The sequence below is a fragment of the Nicotiana tomentosiformis genome, chromosome 2, assembly GCF_000390325.3.
Source record: "Nicotiana tomentosiformis chromosome 2, ASM39032v3, whole genome shotgun sequence".
Classification (NCBI taxonomy): Eukaryota; Viridiplantae; Streptophyta; class Magnoliopsida; order Solanales; family Solanaceae; genus Nicotiana; species Nicotiana tomentosiformis.
This window is the reverse complement of record NC_090813.1, coordinates 103873340-103891599: the sequence shown is the minus strand read 5'-3', so window position 1 is coordinate 103891599 and position 18260 is coordinate 103873340. Positions and strand designations below refer to the sequence as shown.

General features: G+C 37.6%; 1 long non-coding RNA gene across 1 annotated transcript; it reads right to left on the bottom strand.

Moving 5' to 3' along the window:
- Positions 1 to 17077: 17077 nt before the first annotated feature.
- LOC138905156 (uncharacterized) lies at positions 17078 to 17725 on the bottom strand. Its single transcript, XR_011413517.1, has 2 exons — positions 17388 to 17725; positions 17078 to 17283 (listed from the first exon to the last, which is right to left on the bottom strand). It is a non-coding gene; the product is annotated as an uncharacterized lncRNA (long non-coding RNA).
- Positions 17726 to 18260: the final 535 nt, after the last annotated feature.

The window sequence follows — 18260 nt, the reverse complement described above, 5'->3', positions numbered from 1 at the left end:
AGGATGTTTTAAAATAATGGGATTGGGTTCAAAAATTAGAAAAAATGAAGCCACGATGCAGATATGTTGTCGCATATGCAACCACATAACGCTTCTGCGGTCCGCAAAATGGACCGCCTAATGGCCCTCCGGAAGTGGGCACCCCTGCCTCACTCTGCGACCAATATGCGGTCCGCAAACCTGTTCTGCGATCGCATAATGTGACACAGTACGTTCCTCAGGCTTATAAATATTCAAACTTTTATCCACATCCAAACTTTTTACCTAAAAGTTTTTCTTCTGCTCTTGTATCTTCTTCAAAAAATCTCTCTGCTTTATATACTTTATATCACAAACAAGTTCAATTCTCTTTCCTTTATTTATCAATGGCGAAAACCTCCAAAACGGTGCCGCAAAAAGAGGTTGTTTCTTCATATATATACAACATAATATCTCTTGACTGCATCTAAAGAATGTGCATGAACTTAGTACAAAAGCTCTTAGGCAAATTCTATTTTCAAAATCACTTTTAACACAGTTAAGTCGAGGCTCATTTCATATTCTTTTTCGCATTCTCTCAAATTATTTGCACTACTAGCCACAATCATAACTTAAATTATTGGCACCTTGGCCACACTTTATATCCCCAATTCACTTATTTCTATTCCAACCATCTTTATAGATTATCAACAATAAGACATTTTCAAATCAAGACTTTAGGTACACATATGAACAATTTAGAGTCTTAAGAATATTGAGATTTTCTCACACAATTTGACATACTATCTTTCATTTGAAATATGATTCAAAGCCACAACAATTTTATACGCAACCCATACTTTGAAACTTATGGGAACATTATGGAATTCAATTCCAAGAGAGAAAGTTTAGCCAACATACCTTGCTGGAGCTCTTTAGGGTTACTAAAACCACCTACTACTCTTAAAACTTCAATCTACATCAACATAATTTAATTGGACCAGTATTAATAACAAATTCCATAATTTAGGCCACTAAGGCATTTTATCAAACACCTAGTAGGCATGAATCTTTACATCTCTTACCCATAGAATTAGTTTATCCGACTACTACCACTGACCAATAATTTATCCCACCATCATTCTTAAATAATTCATAACTTCCAACATCACATACATGACCATACACCCACACCCAACCAACAAAATTCCATCAAATAATCACTACAATGGATATGCATTTAAATTGGGAACTTATGGCTTCCAATCACCATACCATAAGTTCCAATACTTAATTCATACTCATATTCCCATAATATATCCATACATGTAAGTCTAAGGGTGTAGGATTACTTTTTGGAAGAAATCTTGCAAAACGTTCTTGAAGAACTTTCTTGAAGATCTATGTATTTTATGGAGGATTGAGTTAGTTTTGGGGTGGAATTGATGAAATGAAACATAAATTTAGTAGGGATTACTCACCTTGAAGATGGGAGGAGTTGGAGGTCTTGAGAGAATGGAGGAAAACCCCAAAGTTAGGCCAAGAGAAATTGGGTAAAATGAACCCTGAAATGAGTATATAGAATTCGGGTGCCACAGGTTGCGTGGGGCCCTGCTTGTGGCTCTGGTTCCAGTAGCTGCAAAATCCCAGCGACAGGGATAGTGCCCCGCGCTGCCCTGGGCGCTGGTGACAGGAAATGATTTTTTCTGACACGGGACTGGGCATAACTCTCTCATACGATGTCCGAATTTGACGATTCTTTTTTCTATGGCTCTATAATTTCAATACGGATCTAATGCTTCAATCAAAACAGAATTTGGAGCTCATTTGATTATTGTGATACCACATATACTTGAAGAAGCGACGTCGAAATATCGTAGAAATATCCAAATTAAATTCCGGGCATACGCCCGAGTCCAAAATTACCATCCGGACCTAACGAAATTATCAAAACTCTGATTCGAGGTCGAATACAAAAGAAAACTCAAACTTGATCATAAATCCCATGGGTCTCCTTTAATACTAGAATACGTTATTCCCGAATACCGTTGTCGCACTATAAAATCTTAAATCATTAGGAAATTTTAACGGGGCCTTACAAATTCATTTGCAAAATTTTAGAAGGTTTTACACTTAAGTACTTCAAAATTTTCCGGGGTGTTACAGGAACAATAAGCGACGGATCTCCAACCACCTTCTTCAACATGGATACATGAAACACTTGGTGCACTACATACATCTCTAGAGATAGTTCTATCCTGTAAGCCACCTGGCTAATCCTCTGAATTATTCGGTACGGTCCGACATACCTCGGACTCAATTTTACTTTCTTACCAAACCACATTACACGCTTCATCTTCGTTGAACTCCAATTCCCTACGACGCACATTCGAATAGGAATTTTGATGACTTTGGGCAATTTTCAATCGTTCTGTAATGATCTTAACCTTCTTCATAGCTTGATGCACGAGGTCTGGCCCTATCAATTTTTGTTCCCCAATCTCGAACCACCCAATGAGAGATCTATATCTCCTACCATATAATGCCTCGAACGGTGCCATTTGGATAGTAGCATGATAACTGTTATTGTAGGCAAATTCTAAGAGCGGAAAATAATCATCCAAGCTACCCCTAAAGTTAAGAACACAAGGTCGCAGCATATCCTCAAGTGTTTGAATATTCCGCTCTACCTGCTCGTTTGTTTGCGGGTGAAAGATTGTACTAAGATTCACTTGAGTACCCAAACCTTGCTGAAATTTCTTCAAAAATTTAGCCGTGAACTGTGCCCCCCGATCTGCTATAATAGAAACTAGAGTGCCATGCAACCTGACTATTTCCTTGATGTACAACTGAGCATACTATTCTGCTATGTCGGTAGCCTTAATAGGTAAGAAGTGTGTTGATTTTGTGAGTCGGTCCACAATTACCCAAATCGAATCGAACTTGCCAGGCGTGCAAGGTAGTACCACCTCAAAGTCTATATTGATCACCTCCCATTTCCATATTGGAATTTCTATGTTCTGTGCCAAACCACCGGGCCTTTGGTGTTCGGCCTTCACTTGCTGGCAATTTGGACATCTTGCCACAAAGTTCACTACATTCATCTTTATATCATTCCACCAGTAGACTTCCTTAAGATCATGATATATATTTGTAGAGCCAGGGTGCACGAAACACCTAGAAGTGTGAGCCTCGGTCAAGATTCTTTCCCGGAGACCATCCACGTTTGGAACACATAGTCGCCCTTGTTACCTTAGTGTACCATCATCCATGCTAAGAGAAAAGGCCATGGTCTTATGTTTATCAATCCCCTCCTTCAATTGTACCAACAATGGATCACTGTATTGCTTCTCCTTGACTTCCACAACAAGCGATGATTCAGCCCTATTCTGCACAATCACCCCTCATTCAATAGAGTCCGCAAGGCGGACACCCAAACTACCCAACCGGTGAACCTCCTTGGCCAATGACCTTTGATATTCTCCCAAGTGAGCCAAACTGCCCATATATTTCCTACTAAGAGCATCCGCCACAACGTTAGCCTTTCCCGGATGGTACAGAATATCGATGTCATAATCCTTGAGTTACTCATAAAATCTATATGAGTAAAAAACTTTGTTTCTATAAACAACTCAACTCTAATTTTGAGTTGTTTGGCTTAATTGTAGTCATATCCTCATAACTACTCGACCGAGGTTAGGCTTGGCACTTATTGGGTATCGATTGTGGTGTACTCATGCTACTCTCTGCACATATTTTTCGTGTGCATATCCAGGTACTTCTTATCAGCCGCACTATCAGTGAGCCGGGATGAAAGACGTGAGGTTTCCCTAGTTCAGTTGGCCGCCAAGAAACATCAGATAGAGAGATACTACAACTGAAGAGTGAACCTCCGACATTTCATGATCGAGGACTTGGTGTTGAGGAAAGTAACTCTGAATACAGCATGTGGAGGTCCACTAATGAAGAAAACGCCGAGGGAGGTTGTCTTAATCCTTGATGAATTATCTGAGAATGCTAATCAGTGGCCGGCTGAGAGTAATGATAGAAGAATTCGGTTGGGGTTCACCAGGTGGACTCTAACACATCCATGCAAGCCCAGCTAGACACCATGTCCAAGGAGATAAAAAAGCTCACACTGGCCAAGGTACAGAATGAGCCGCAAACAGTATGTGACTTTTGTGGATTGGTACACCCTACACATGAGTGTCAAGCATCAGCAAAATAAGTGCTCAATAATGCTATGGGTCAAAGGTGGGAACAACTATAATGCTATGGGTCAAAGACATCCAAGTTTATGTGGATCAATTGAACTAGTAAAAAATTTTAGTTTATGCAATAGAGTTGTCATGTGTTTATCCTAATTGTGAGATTGTAATAAAAAATATACATATATATGTGCTAGGTTTTGGAGTACTCATGCTACTCTCTGCACATATTGAGAAAACTGTTTATCCGTACCATGATTTATACAAAACCCAAGACTGGGAGGTTGTATATTCACTTTTGTTCCACTGTTAGTTTTGATTACCTATTAAAAACAAATGGCTTCAAAATATAATTGAAATCGGCTTACCTAGTCTTAGAGACTATGTGCCATCACGACGCCTATGGTGGGATTTTGGGTCGTGACAAGATGTTGGTTGCTGATATTGTTGAGACTGACGGAGCTGAATTTGAAGATGTACCTGCGTTCCGGTTGTAGGATGACAGCACTAAATGAGTGCTTATCTCGCGTCATCAAGACACCATCAACAAACAAGGTCAATTTTTAGAATAGGTGGAAGAAATGGACGCAGAAAAGCAATTTGGAGTGATCATAGGTGGACAATCAAGTGGTCAACACAAAATAACCACAAAGCCAGGCCCAAGAAAATGTCAAGCAGAGGCCACAAATAAACAATCACACGATGACTTGTTGACATTCACTTATACATAACAATTCCACGACAATACAAGACAATATTAGTTAAAAGAAATATGTATAAACTTATTAATAATGACATGAACATCATAAACATGAGGTTCTTTATCCAAGGTCAAATTACATGGACATTTTAATCCCTGATATCCATCCGTCTCATGATACTTCAAACACTTGTCTTTTCCAGAAACATTAATACAAGCTCTTTCACAGGTTTCTGTATCTGGATTTTCTTTTAGCACTTCCCCTCCAAGCGAAATGGGCTGAGTGCCCGAGCCAAGTCAATGCAGAAGTCGATATCTCTGTCGGGTGGTATGCCCGACAAGTCTGTAGGAAACAGATATAGAAACTCATGAACAATTAGAACTGAATCCATGGAAGGAACCTCCGCACTAAAACCACAGATATAGGCCAAATACGCCAGACACCCCTTCTTGACCATACATCGAGCCTTCACATATGAAATGACCCTACTAGTGGAATGCCCAGGAGTTCCTATCCTCTAAGCGAGGCAACCCCGGCATGGCTAATGTCACACTCTAGGCGTGACAACATAAGATAGTGTGATATGGAGACAATTAATCAATGCCCAAAATCACATCAAAGACTAAGTAATAGAAGGTCCACCCTAGTCTCATAACCTTCAATAGAGACAACATACGACCGATAAACACGGTCTATCACATACCCCCCCCCAACCCTTATATCTGTCGGAGCCCCCCCCCCCCCAAAAACCCTTCAGACCCCTCTCATTTCCCTCTCCCTCTCGTTCACTCACCAAACCCTAGCCGGCCCCAAACCCCTCGTCTCTCTCTCTCTCAAACTCACTCGGAACCCTAGCCGCCCAAAGTTCCCACACCGGCGGCGCCACTCCAAATCTCCTCAAACTCGCACCCTATAACCCTCATACCCTCCTAATCCCTAATCCCCCATCAATCTCATCAGAAACCCCACCAAAATTAGCAAATTTTAGATCTAAAATTCCAGAAAAATCCTAGTCTGATCAGTTTTAAATTGCTTTGGTATTTCTGTTTGTTTTGGTTCGAGACTCACATGAATCGAGTGATCTTGATGAGAGCAATTATTTTAGGTTAGTTTCGACCCATTTCGAAGTTACCGGGGTCCGGTCTATTCATAGTTCGCGGCTAGAGTTCATCATTCCCATTGCTCGTCGGTTTGTTTCATTTATTCATTTCTTTAGCGTTTAAATTAGTATTCTTTTTCCTCATTTGTTCTTGCTCTGTTTTTTTTTCTTTCTCCCTTCCTCTTCTTTTCAGTTGGTTAATTAAACTTCGTTGTTAATTGCATGATCAATTAATTTAACTAATAAACTGATTTAGATTAATTAAAAGTTAAGTATTTAGTAAAATCTCTGATAATATTTTACCAATTACCAGGTCCGTGTTATGTTATGGGACTGGTTTGTATGATTGGACGGGGTCCCGGGGGCCTCGGGTGTGTTTCGGGGTGGTTTCAGACCAAATTGAAGCTGTTTTGGACTGCAGTTGCTGGTGTCTGGTTTTCTTCTTCGCAAACGCGAAGGAAGTCCTGCATTTGCGAAGAGGAATTTATGGGGCTGCTGGGTTTGGCCGTCATGAGCGCGAGCCGGTGGACGCGAATGTGAGGCAAGAGCTGGGCAAGCCTTCGCGAACGCGGCAAAGGCGACGCGAACGCGAAGAAGAAATGAGGGAGCTGGGCCTAAGGCCATTTGGCCTATGCGAACACGTAGAGGGGAACGCGAACGCGAACGCGAAGGGGCGGGTCAGCTGGCCTTCACAAACGCGATCAAAGGGTCGCGAACGCGAAGAGAGATTTCTGGGCAGTGAGTTGTTTTAAAATGGGATTTTGGCTATTTTCACTTCATTTCCTTCATGGGAGCCGGTCTTGGAGCGATTTTGGAGCTCCATCTTCATCATTTATGTCAAGGTAAGTGATTCTCACCTATTGCAAGTTAAATACTTGGATTATATATGGATTTAGACATGAAACTTTGTAGAAATTTAGAATTTTGATAGAAAACCTAGAAATGGGTATTTTTGAATTTTGACCACGAATTTGGGCATAGAATGGAGAATAAATTATATATTTGAGTTCGTGGGGTTATGGGTAATGTTTATCTTCGAAAATATTTTGTACCGACGATATCTAATGCAAATTGTCACAAATTTCCATTTATCTTTGTTCGAATACAAATTTCTTACTCTATAGCATTAATTGAGAATACAAATTTCTTACGTATAAATCAAAACCAGATACTTTATACATAAAAATCACTGCTAGTCATTACTTCATAAATACCCTATTTATTCTCAATTAATAAATATGCAATACTATGGTTCGTTATTTGAGTTATTCACAATTTTTATATTCCTATAGTAAAAAGAACTTTAACCATTCATTTATTAAAGACTTTTAAAAGGCGAGGGCGTAAAGCGAGGTGCTTTACTTAATAAGGAGCGAGGCAAAACCCTCAATACATGGGCGTAAGACCCACATATTTTTAATTTTTTAAAATATATGAATTAATAATATAGCATTATAACACAATAAAAATATAAAAGATATATTAAAAGTTTAAGAAAACTAAATATGATTAAGGAACACATATAAAATAAAATATTTAACATGTTTTACAAGTATAAATAACACAATATTGTTATAGTTACTATGAAATATAAATTAACCACAACCTCTTAACTTCAAACAATTAAAAATTATAATTTCTTAAAAACTATTATCAAACTGCATATTTTACCTCTTTAAAGGTAAATACTCAATAAATTTTATCAACGTTGTCATTTAAAATATTACTCCTTCACGAGTAAATATAAAATTATTTTTAAATAGTAAAATAAGAAATGTATGATAATTTGAGAGACATAGAACTAAGAAATAAAGATATATCAAGCGAAGATATAAATTTTAGTTATCTATTTTCAGAAGAAACATTCAATATTCACCCTCACAATGTTCTCAATTGGTAAATATGCAATACTATGGTTCGTTATTTGAGTTATTCACAATTTTTGTATTCCTATAGATAAAAAGAACTTTAATCATTCATTTGTTAAAGAATTTTGAGAGTCAACATTGCAAATTAGTGAATTCAACTTTAAACACTTGATTTGCATAGGAACTATTGAGCGAGTCTCGGGAGTTGAGCGTTAGGCGTGTTTATGGCGCACAATCGGGCAATGGGGGCATAAGCCTCGCAGAACTAAGCCCCACACATGAGTCTCAAGGCTTTTTGATAATGCCCCGCCCCGAGGCGAGTCCCAGAAACTCGCCCCATGAAAATATTGAAAAAACAATAACACATGAAATCGATACCTAAAATATGAAATCTTTATAAAATTATAATTTGTGATGGGAAATCATTTCCTTCTAAGTTGAACCCACTGGTCTAATAAACTGAACAGATATAAGTACATGAATAACAGAAGTATGATGTCTACATAAAGACTATGCAATATGGCTCACAATACAGTAATGGCATTAAAGCAAGAAACAACAAGTATCAGTGGAATATCATGAAAATGACGCAGACAAAGTGAATGGAACACAACCTAAATCCGAAATCACGAATACAGCAAGGACAAGTAATAACTCAGTAATTACAACAGCTTTTACATCAGGTTTTAGTCAATAACTCCACGAGGTACCGAACCTCGGACAATTTACAATCTCACGGGTCTCAATACATGAACCCTAACACTTGGCATCCTGTGCTCTCATAACACCTCATAACCACACTGATGACTCACGTGCCAATAGAGCCAATCTCACATAGAAGGCAAGTAAACAAGGGTGAGAATCTATGCTCAACAATATCAAGAACACCTCTTATCCGATAAGAGTGCTTAACTACGTGTATGCTTGTGCAAGTGTCCTAACATAGTCCATACCAGCAAATAAGCATAAGGAAGAAGAATAACGGACAACACGTATTTTGATATGGAATTAATTTCTATAATTTTTGTGGGCTGAATCAAATTATTTTGACTAGATTCGAGCCGTTTGGAAGTTGATACGCGCATAATGGGATTTCTGGAGCATTTTTTAGCTTGCTCGGCATTGGATTTGGCTTGTTCGAGGTAAGTAACTCTTCTAATCTTGGAGTTGAGGGTATGGACCCTAAATATATGTATTTCGTAAATTGTTGGGAGGTAACGCACATGCTAGGTGACGGGCGTGTGGGCGTGCACTATAGAAATTGTGACATAATTATTTCTGTGGAATTTTATAGTTAAATGATCTTGACATTTTCCATGCAATTTTATGAGTTAAAGAAATTGAGCTGAAAAGCATATTAAAAAATCATGTTAGTCTTGATACTTAAAAGTTACCATTTTGGTGTACTCGTGATACGCTTCTACATATTTTTGTGCAGATCCAGGTACATTCGCCCGTGCCAGATGCCAGTGACAAACCAGCTATTTTGGAGACTTCAAGGCACACCTGCTTGATGCTCGCAGGCCTCAGGGTCACCTTCTGCTTTTAGCTATATTACTGCTTATTTTGTGTTCAAAACATTACTGTAATATTCTAATGCGCCAACAGTTTCAGATTATCGCAGCTTCACCAAACCTTTTGTATCTTGATGTTGGAATGTCGGAATTGAAACCATTTTAATTGATAGAACCTAGTCTTAGAGTGATTCATCTCACCAAAAATCATGGCCAGAATCATGCCATATTGTTCTAGGCAATACTTTGAACTCAATTTTCGAATCTGACATGCCTTGGCAGGTAACCATCTTTCTTGGTAAAGTTATAATCTGAATAAATTTACTTAAATGTTATATGCTTACGTAAATTTTTGAGTTGTATATTCATCTTGTATTGCAACCTCATAAGGTGAGTCCAAGTAGCTCTAGTGAAATCATCAACTAAGGTAAGAAAATACTTGAAACCATTGTAAGTTTGTAGTATTGTAAGTGATATGATACCAACTGTCATGACCCGAAATTTTCCACCGATGGGACCATGATGACGCCTAATATTTCACTTGCCAGACAAGCCAACGTTAGAAAATCGTTAAACCAATTCCTTATTTCCATTCAGTAAATAGCAATGATTAACTAAAATGAAGTATAAGAGGTGCGAAATTTTATAAAACTGTATTAATTACTACCACCCGGATCTGGAGTCACGATTCACGAGAATTCTAGAATTTACTACAAGCAATAGTCTGAAAGAAATACAACTGTCTGAATGAAAGAAAACAACAGTGAAATAAAAGGTAGACAGGGACTTCAAGGTCTGTGAACGCCGACAGATCTACCTTGAATCTCCGGATAGCGGACCAATAGCAAAATCTCGATCAACCTGAGCTGGTATCAAAGTCTGCACAGAAAGTGCAGAGTGCAGCAACAGTACAACCGACCCCATGTACTGGTAAGTGTCAAGCCTAACCTCGGCGAAGTAGTGACGAGGCTAGGACAAGACACCCACGTATAACCTGAACAGTATAATCATGCTAGTGGCAACAACAGTAAATAAAGAAATAATGGAGAAATAATGGGAAGGAAACATACAGTGGGGGAATACAACATAAAGAGTAAAAATAATAAATGGAAAAACTAAACTAAAAATCCTTAAACGAATTGAGCAATTAAAACAGCAAGTAAAACTGCACAACATCACCCTTCGTGCTTTTACTCTCAACCTCACCAAATAAATAAATAGAACGGCACGACATCACCCTTCGTGCATTAAACCTCTCATAATATACACGGCATCCCCTTTCGTGCTTCAAACCTCTCATAATATACACGGCATCACCCTTCGTACTTTAAACTTCTCATAATATACATGACATCACCCTTTGTGCTTTAACCTCTCATAATATACACGACATCACCCTTCGTGCTTTACACTCTTCCTCACAATATAAATAATGCATGCACGGCATCACCCTTCGTGCTTTACACTCTTCCTCACCATATAAATAAATCACGCACGGCATCACCCTTCGTGTTTTACGCTATTCCTCACAAATCACATAATCAATAACAACAGATAGAGAGAAGTTTCACAAAAAAATTAATATTTCATCAATGATTACTTTCACAATTTAACATCTCAACCTCGGATCAATATTCACAATTTTATCAACCTTGGTGGAACCGGATACAAGTCTCCCAACATTTCAACAATAACAATAAGCATGGATAACAAGATTTAAGACTACAAATTTGCAAGAATGGAATTTCACTCGCATGCTATGACTCGACCACAACGCATAGATGCTCGTCACCTCAACTATATATCGTATTCAACAACAAAACACGTAGCAATTACTCACACAATACCTATTCCCTCAAGCCAATCCACTTTACATGCATCCATATGAAAATGCAGGTTCCATGATTGTGCCAGTAGCTTTTGATGGATCGGGGTACAGGTCATGGAGGCGAGGAGTACTTAGGGCTCTTTCTGTGAAAAACAAAGTAGGTTTCATAAATGGTAAGTATGGGAAACCATACTTAAAGGACCCTATTTTTTATCAATGGGAACAGTGTGATAATGTAGTGACTTCATGGATTTTGAATTCCCTATCAAAGGATTTAGCAGACAGCCTGTAGTATGTAAACGATGCCAAAGAGCTTTGGCAAGAGTTGGAGGACAGATATGATCAAACCAATGGGGAAAAATTATATCAGTTACAGAAGAAAATCAGTGATTTGAGTCAAGGAACATTCGACATTACTGGATACTATACTAAGATGAAGAAGTTGTGGGAAGAGTTGAATACCTTGAATGCCCATGCTTAATACAAATGCAGTGTACATGCGATGCCAAGGCGAGTATGTATAAGGCTGAGCAGGATAGGAGGTTAATTAAGTTTCTAATGGGATTAAATGAGGTAATTTCACCTATTCTCTTAGCCCTTTGTACCAATTGCAGTTGTCGCATTTGCGATTGCGAACCCTGACATCCTCATTCATCATGCAATTACGACAAAAGGCTTCACAATTGCGAAGCCGGGAACTTCGCAAAAGAGAACAAAGGTTCGCAAATGCGAACCAAGCCAAAATCCTGCTGCCTTCGCAAATGCGAAGGGGAAGTCGCAATTGCGACATCTGTGCCCCCACTGTCACCTTCGCAATTGCGATAATTGGGCACCAGCAACACCAGCAGTTCAATTTCAATTCAATCCATTCCGAAACATGTCTGAAACTCATCTGAGCCTTCGGAGCTCCAAACCAAATATCCAAACAAGTCTAAAAACATCATACGAACTTGCTCGCGCGATCAAAATATAAAAATAACATCTAAAACAACGAATCTAACACTAAAATACATGAATTTCAATGTAAAGTTCAAGAATCTCTAGAATTACAACTAAACATCTGAATCCTATCAAATCAACTCCAAATGATACCAAATTTTACAAACAAGTTCTAAATAGTATAACGGACCTATTACAAGTCTCACTTCATTAACAAACAGAGAGAATCTACTCAGCATAATATGATAAGAAATTCAGATGCGAGATCCAAAAAGCATTTAAACAACCGTACACCGAGCCAATGACCCAAAAAAATAAAATAGAAAATATAAACTGGCCAACAGTTTAAATGTAGGAAGTGAAAAAACAAATACGCTGCGTGCGCTTAGGATACCCAGGAATGTCACAGAGTAATAAAAAATGCTTCGACTCTCGGAAATTATCACCAATTTAATCCTTAAATAAAAGACAGAAGTTCCTACTGAATAAATTTGTAATTTCTTTCATGTTAGACAAAGCGGCATACAAACAGTATAGTATTATTAAATTCGCCGTGTGTAGTTGACAATTGATGTCTTTTGAGTCATAGGGAGGTATGTATAATTTGATGGCTTTGAGGTGTGTTCTTGTTATATAGTAGTCCTATGTGATAGGGTGATCAGAGGCGGAGTTGCATTTGTATAGCGTCAGCGCTCACGTATCTGTTGTCTAACAAGTGTGGTCTTTTCCCTCTCACTAATTCCCCCCTCCCCCCCCCCCCTCCGGCCTCTTAATAAAGACGTATCCGATTCAACATCATATACATTGTCAAAACAGGATAGTCAGTTTTCAGGCCGATAATTAAAAAACAGTCGGCATTTATAAAATCATTAAAATATAGATATTATTTTATGCAGAGATAAAATTTAAACAAAAGTATCCTATTTGAAACACGAAAAATTTCAATATCATATGTTAGCTTATAAAACTCCTCGATATAAACTTCCAGCATATAATGTTGGAATTGCAGTACATTATGAAATTCTAGCGCATTATGCTAGAATCTTATATGTAAAAAATTCGAACTCCAATATATTACGCTAGAATTTTTTCGAATTTTTAGGGGTTTTTTGTTTAGATTTTATTTTTACATAAATGGCTAAAATTCAATTATTAGATGACTATTAGATGCTAATGTCCCTCTCCATTTGGCTGACACTTTTCTCGTTACTTGCTTCTTCTTTATTTCTCCTTTCAGAGTTTAAAGCTAAAAATATCTGTGTAATCCTCCAATAAAAGCTGTTGTGTAAGCTGCTGTATGGGTTACGAGGGACGTACAAAAAATAACTATATATATATATACGGGCATTCCTTACTCTAAATAGGTCGGATAATTCTTCTCGTGCTTTCTTAGTTGTAATTAAACATAAGCAACTAACTTTCATGGTCGTTCTATCACTTATTGCATGAATACATGACTTATCTCATTGCCCACAAATATTGGAATTTTCTGTAACTCATATGATCTCAAATATCATCTTTTGATTTTTTTTTTCCGTTCATTAGCCACAATACGTGCCACTTTCTAATGGAGTGCATACAATATTGTTGTGAGACTGTTGTTACAAGACCATTTCTTCCTTATGTCACTATGCTTAAGTTGAAGCATTCTTCCCTATTCCCTCACCTAGTCTTTCTTTGTAGTATTAAGAGAGACCCTTTGACTCCTATAAAGCTGCGAGGTTATTACATCGTATAACCGAAAGAATTTTTTGATGTTCTTACTCACCTATAATTATTCTTAATTACTTACCTCCGTGCCCTTGTGCTCGTAAGGTAGATTCTGAATTGAAATTTTTGGCTGTCTTCTTAGTGGCACCATTTTGTTAATTTTTGTAACACTTATACGGTACCTTTAACAACCCCAACTCCTATCTGAATATTTCTCAAGGATTACAATGTCATCATATTTGCGGGACAGAATTCCCTATGTTGGGTTTCACTGTGTTTATCTTGCACAACTTGCTGATTTGTCTGTATCCTCTTGTTTAGCCATGGCTAGGCTCTTCCTGAATCAACTACTAACTACACGTTAGTCCATTCTCATATCTATATTCTGCGTAATCTCTCTTGGGTTATATCCTTTGTTTTAACTTACCCCGCACACTGGCTCCTTATGTATCCAGTGTTCATTTGCACTTATTTATCAATAACATCTAGTGATGGAACTCTTACTGCCTCTCCCCGTCGTCATGCTTACATAATGTTCTGGAGTCGTATCATATCCGTAGGATCTGAATAAATGCAATCTCATTCCTTTCGCCTTTTTACCACATTCTTCCTTTACTATTCCATAGTTACCTTAACCACATAACTCGGACTTAATACCATATCACACCATCTTCCCCCTTTAGGGGAGTACTAACATTTATTGCTATGAAGATTTACCTATAAATGTTTCACCTCTTCATATTTGGCATCTTTTCACATCTTCACGGACTCTTACTTACCTTGCGGTAACCCTTCTATACTAGGGATAATTTAATTTCTTATATACAAAGGTGACACCTAGTATAACTGGCACACTTAGTCCCTCAAGCTTAACTCTGCTCATATCCCTTGTTTTAGGGAAGCGTCTTCCTGAATGACCTTTAAAGGTTATTCTTCTGTTTTATTGTCTCAAGGCCTGTAACTTCTTGTCTTTTCCTTCACTTGACTATAAAATCTGTAGTCCTATCATATTTTGTTTTACCGTTATCATCCATTTATCACATCTTACTCATAATGTTTCATTTACTTTCTTCTTATTCTCCTGTTAATATTTCTGTCTATCACCTTATTATGAAAACTTCTTCAAAATATTCTTTCACTTTTAGACCCCCTTGATTCAACTCACTGGCTCTTCCGGTTGCCTAACACTCTCTCTTTACTAGGGACGAGAGCCATACAAAGGTAAATATTTATCCCTTCTAGGATTCCAATGACAATCTTCTAAAATTTTTAAATATTCTAGTATTCATATCTGATTGTACTATTCTAGAGTGCACCATCTGGGTGTCTCACAAGGAGAACCACTACCATGTTTGCAAAATCCCTCGGAAATGTGAGCTAATGAAAACAATTCATCCACAAATTTGCGTTACTCTAACCCCAGCTGGATGTTAATATCCCATCCTTCTCTTAATTTATATATGTTAGCTCCCACAGGGCATAACAGAAATGAGTGTTGTCAAGTGAATATATCTTTGTTATTGTTGAAAGTAACTCAGAATGCTTGTATTTCTCTGCCTGAATTGTAAATACAGATAATCTTCACTAACTAGGTACCTCGTATACTTCTTCACCTAGCTTCTTTTACTTGTTGAAACTTGTATCTACCTTCTGATCCTCTCTTTGCTTTTTACTATAGGGGTAGATAGATATTCATATCTTAGGGCTCCTTATCAAGAGGCTCACACGGCGTAGTACACACATATCTACTGAAGGCCTTACATTTATTCATCATAAGCATGACGCAAAATCGTGTTCCTCTGACTCAACTCTTCCACAACCGCATTCAATCTCTTACCAACTATCTTTCTAGATATAGATGTCATTGTATAATGAATAAAATAGAATTTAGGAATTTGAATTTCTTACAACTAAGCTCTACCACACGATCTAGAGTAAGAAGAAAGAGTGACAATCCTAAATGCTCTGTAGCCTCCTGCTTATAAGTATTGTGCACAACACACCCATAAATAAGACTCTACACGGCTTGTAGACTCCCTAGGATAGAACTGCTCTGATACCACTTCTGTCACGACCCAAACCGTTGGGCCACGACGGGCACCCGATGCCTAACTCCATCGAGTACCAACGTAACGTATCATTCTTATCATACTATCATGGGTAAATGAACCGGAAAGGCCGTCATGAGATAACTAGAATAAAACATAAGGGAATACTAGACATAGGACAACCCAACATGATATAGAAACTTATACATGTGACATACAAGCCTATAAGGCCGACATAATCATTTGTATACTCAAGACATAGGCCGATAAGGCCATACAAGTATCCATATACATGTCATCTGTCTACAAGCCAACAGCAATACAAAACAATCCACAAAGCAGTCCGCTATAAGTGAATAACTCAAACTGACGGCTTCCGATCACCGTCCCGTGAGTTCTAACTATTAGGAAATGAATTTATCAACCTTCCTTGATATTTAAATACTTAAATAAAGAAAGTACATGTTTTATTAACTATGAAGTACCTTCCAAAATTCAAACTACAAAGAAAAATAGAGGCGATAGAGCGATACTTGCGTCGTATGGATCGTTTTAATGTTATCGTTTCTTGATTCAGTGCTCGGGATGATAATCTTGTTTGAAGGTCTTGAAGAGATCTTAAGAGTAAATTTAGGGGCCTTATTTGGTTGTGTGTTCTGGAAAATTGAAGAAAGAAACGAGATAAGGATATAAATATCCATTTTGTTTGAAAAGTCAAAAGGCGCTACTTGGCACCCTAGCATTCGTCCTTCTTACGGGTGTCGTATGAACGAACGGTTAAGAGCATTGGAAACTACATTCCAAGACCTTAAATTTGGAATATAATATATCCCAAAAATACCTCATATATCACACGAAATATATTTCTCAAAAAGCTCTGTTACAAGGCAATTCCTTAGTCGGTTTATCCGCAACTTTAATCTGATCTTTCCCAAACTTCATATTTTCTATCCAAACATCATATATAAACATATTATGACTTTAAAATTATTTAAATAATGATTAACAAGTCTCATATTCATTACGTCATTTCTTTTTAACAAGTCTTTTGCAAGCCATTACCCTCCCTAAGCAAGGACACGTAGTAGCAGATTCAATTTAATAAGAATGACAAGATTAGAAATGGAAGACTAGTCGCCTAATATTGTTTTAGGCACCAACTCCCCCCCTCGCCCGAAAAGAAAACAAAAAAGAAAGAACAAAGGAAAAGAAAAGAGCGTTGAAGAGCTCTTCCACTTAGCGATCCAAAAAATATGAAATTACAAGATGAATTTAATCCACAACAATTCATTTAAAAAAATGAAACTCTTACAATCTGGGATGAACATGTTCAGGAGGAATAAGACGAACTTGCAACAAGTGCTCAAACAATAGATAGTTATGCATAGTATCCGCAACCACTTTAGCAACCTGCAATTGTCCCAAAAAAACAAGATAAGATAATAGAAAGAAAATGTCCGGATGGATTCTGGGATTCTGTAAATACGGATAAATTGCTCAGGAATAGGAACAACCTCAGGGGACTCAAATTCTATGAAGCCAAAATGCTTTGATTTTCCTGTCTGTCATGAGGAAAAGACACAAGATAACAGAAGGAAGGACAAAATCAAAAGATTACTGCATAGAAAGACAATAAGAAAGATACAAGTGTATTGTGAACAGAAATTTAAAGGATAAATCTGACTCGAAGCCCTTAGTTCCTAAGCCACACATAATTTCCTGTCTGTCATGAGGAAAAGACACAAGATAACAGAAGGAAGGACAAAATCAAAAGATTACTGTTCGTAAGTTATGACAATACTTTTCTACACAAAATTCCATATGAGTGGTGATTCTATAAGTACCGATTGTAACTGAGACTGTGATACACCTCTACTTATTTTAACATTAAAACTTGGTATATTTTGTCCTAAATAAGTTATAAAATTCAAGAGTCATGCACTCTGCCTTACTTTTCTTTTAAACCAGTAGGGCCCTAACCTGACCTCGTCAATACTCTACCTAGGTTAGGCTTGGCATTTACTGGGTACCGTTGTGGTGTACTCATACTATACTTCTGCACATTTTTTTTTGCAGATCCAGGTTCTTCCCACCATACCAGATACCACTGAGTTGGACCGCACGTGGAGACTTCAAGGTATATCTGCCAGCATCTGCAGACCTCCGAGTTCTTCTCTATCCTTACTATGTTATTTTCCTTATTTTTCTTTAGACTTTGATGTTAAAGAAATTGATGTATAAGGACACTTAGTATTTACTCTTAGAAGGTTGTGACTCATTTCCACCGGGTATTAGGAGTTGTAATTATTGATTTGCAGTTTTATATTTATTTCATGTGTTGAGAATTGGACTTCAGTTTTATATAATGGTATTCCGCAAATTGTTCG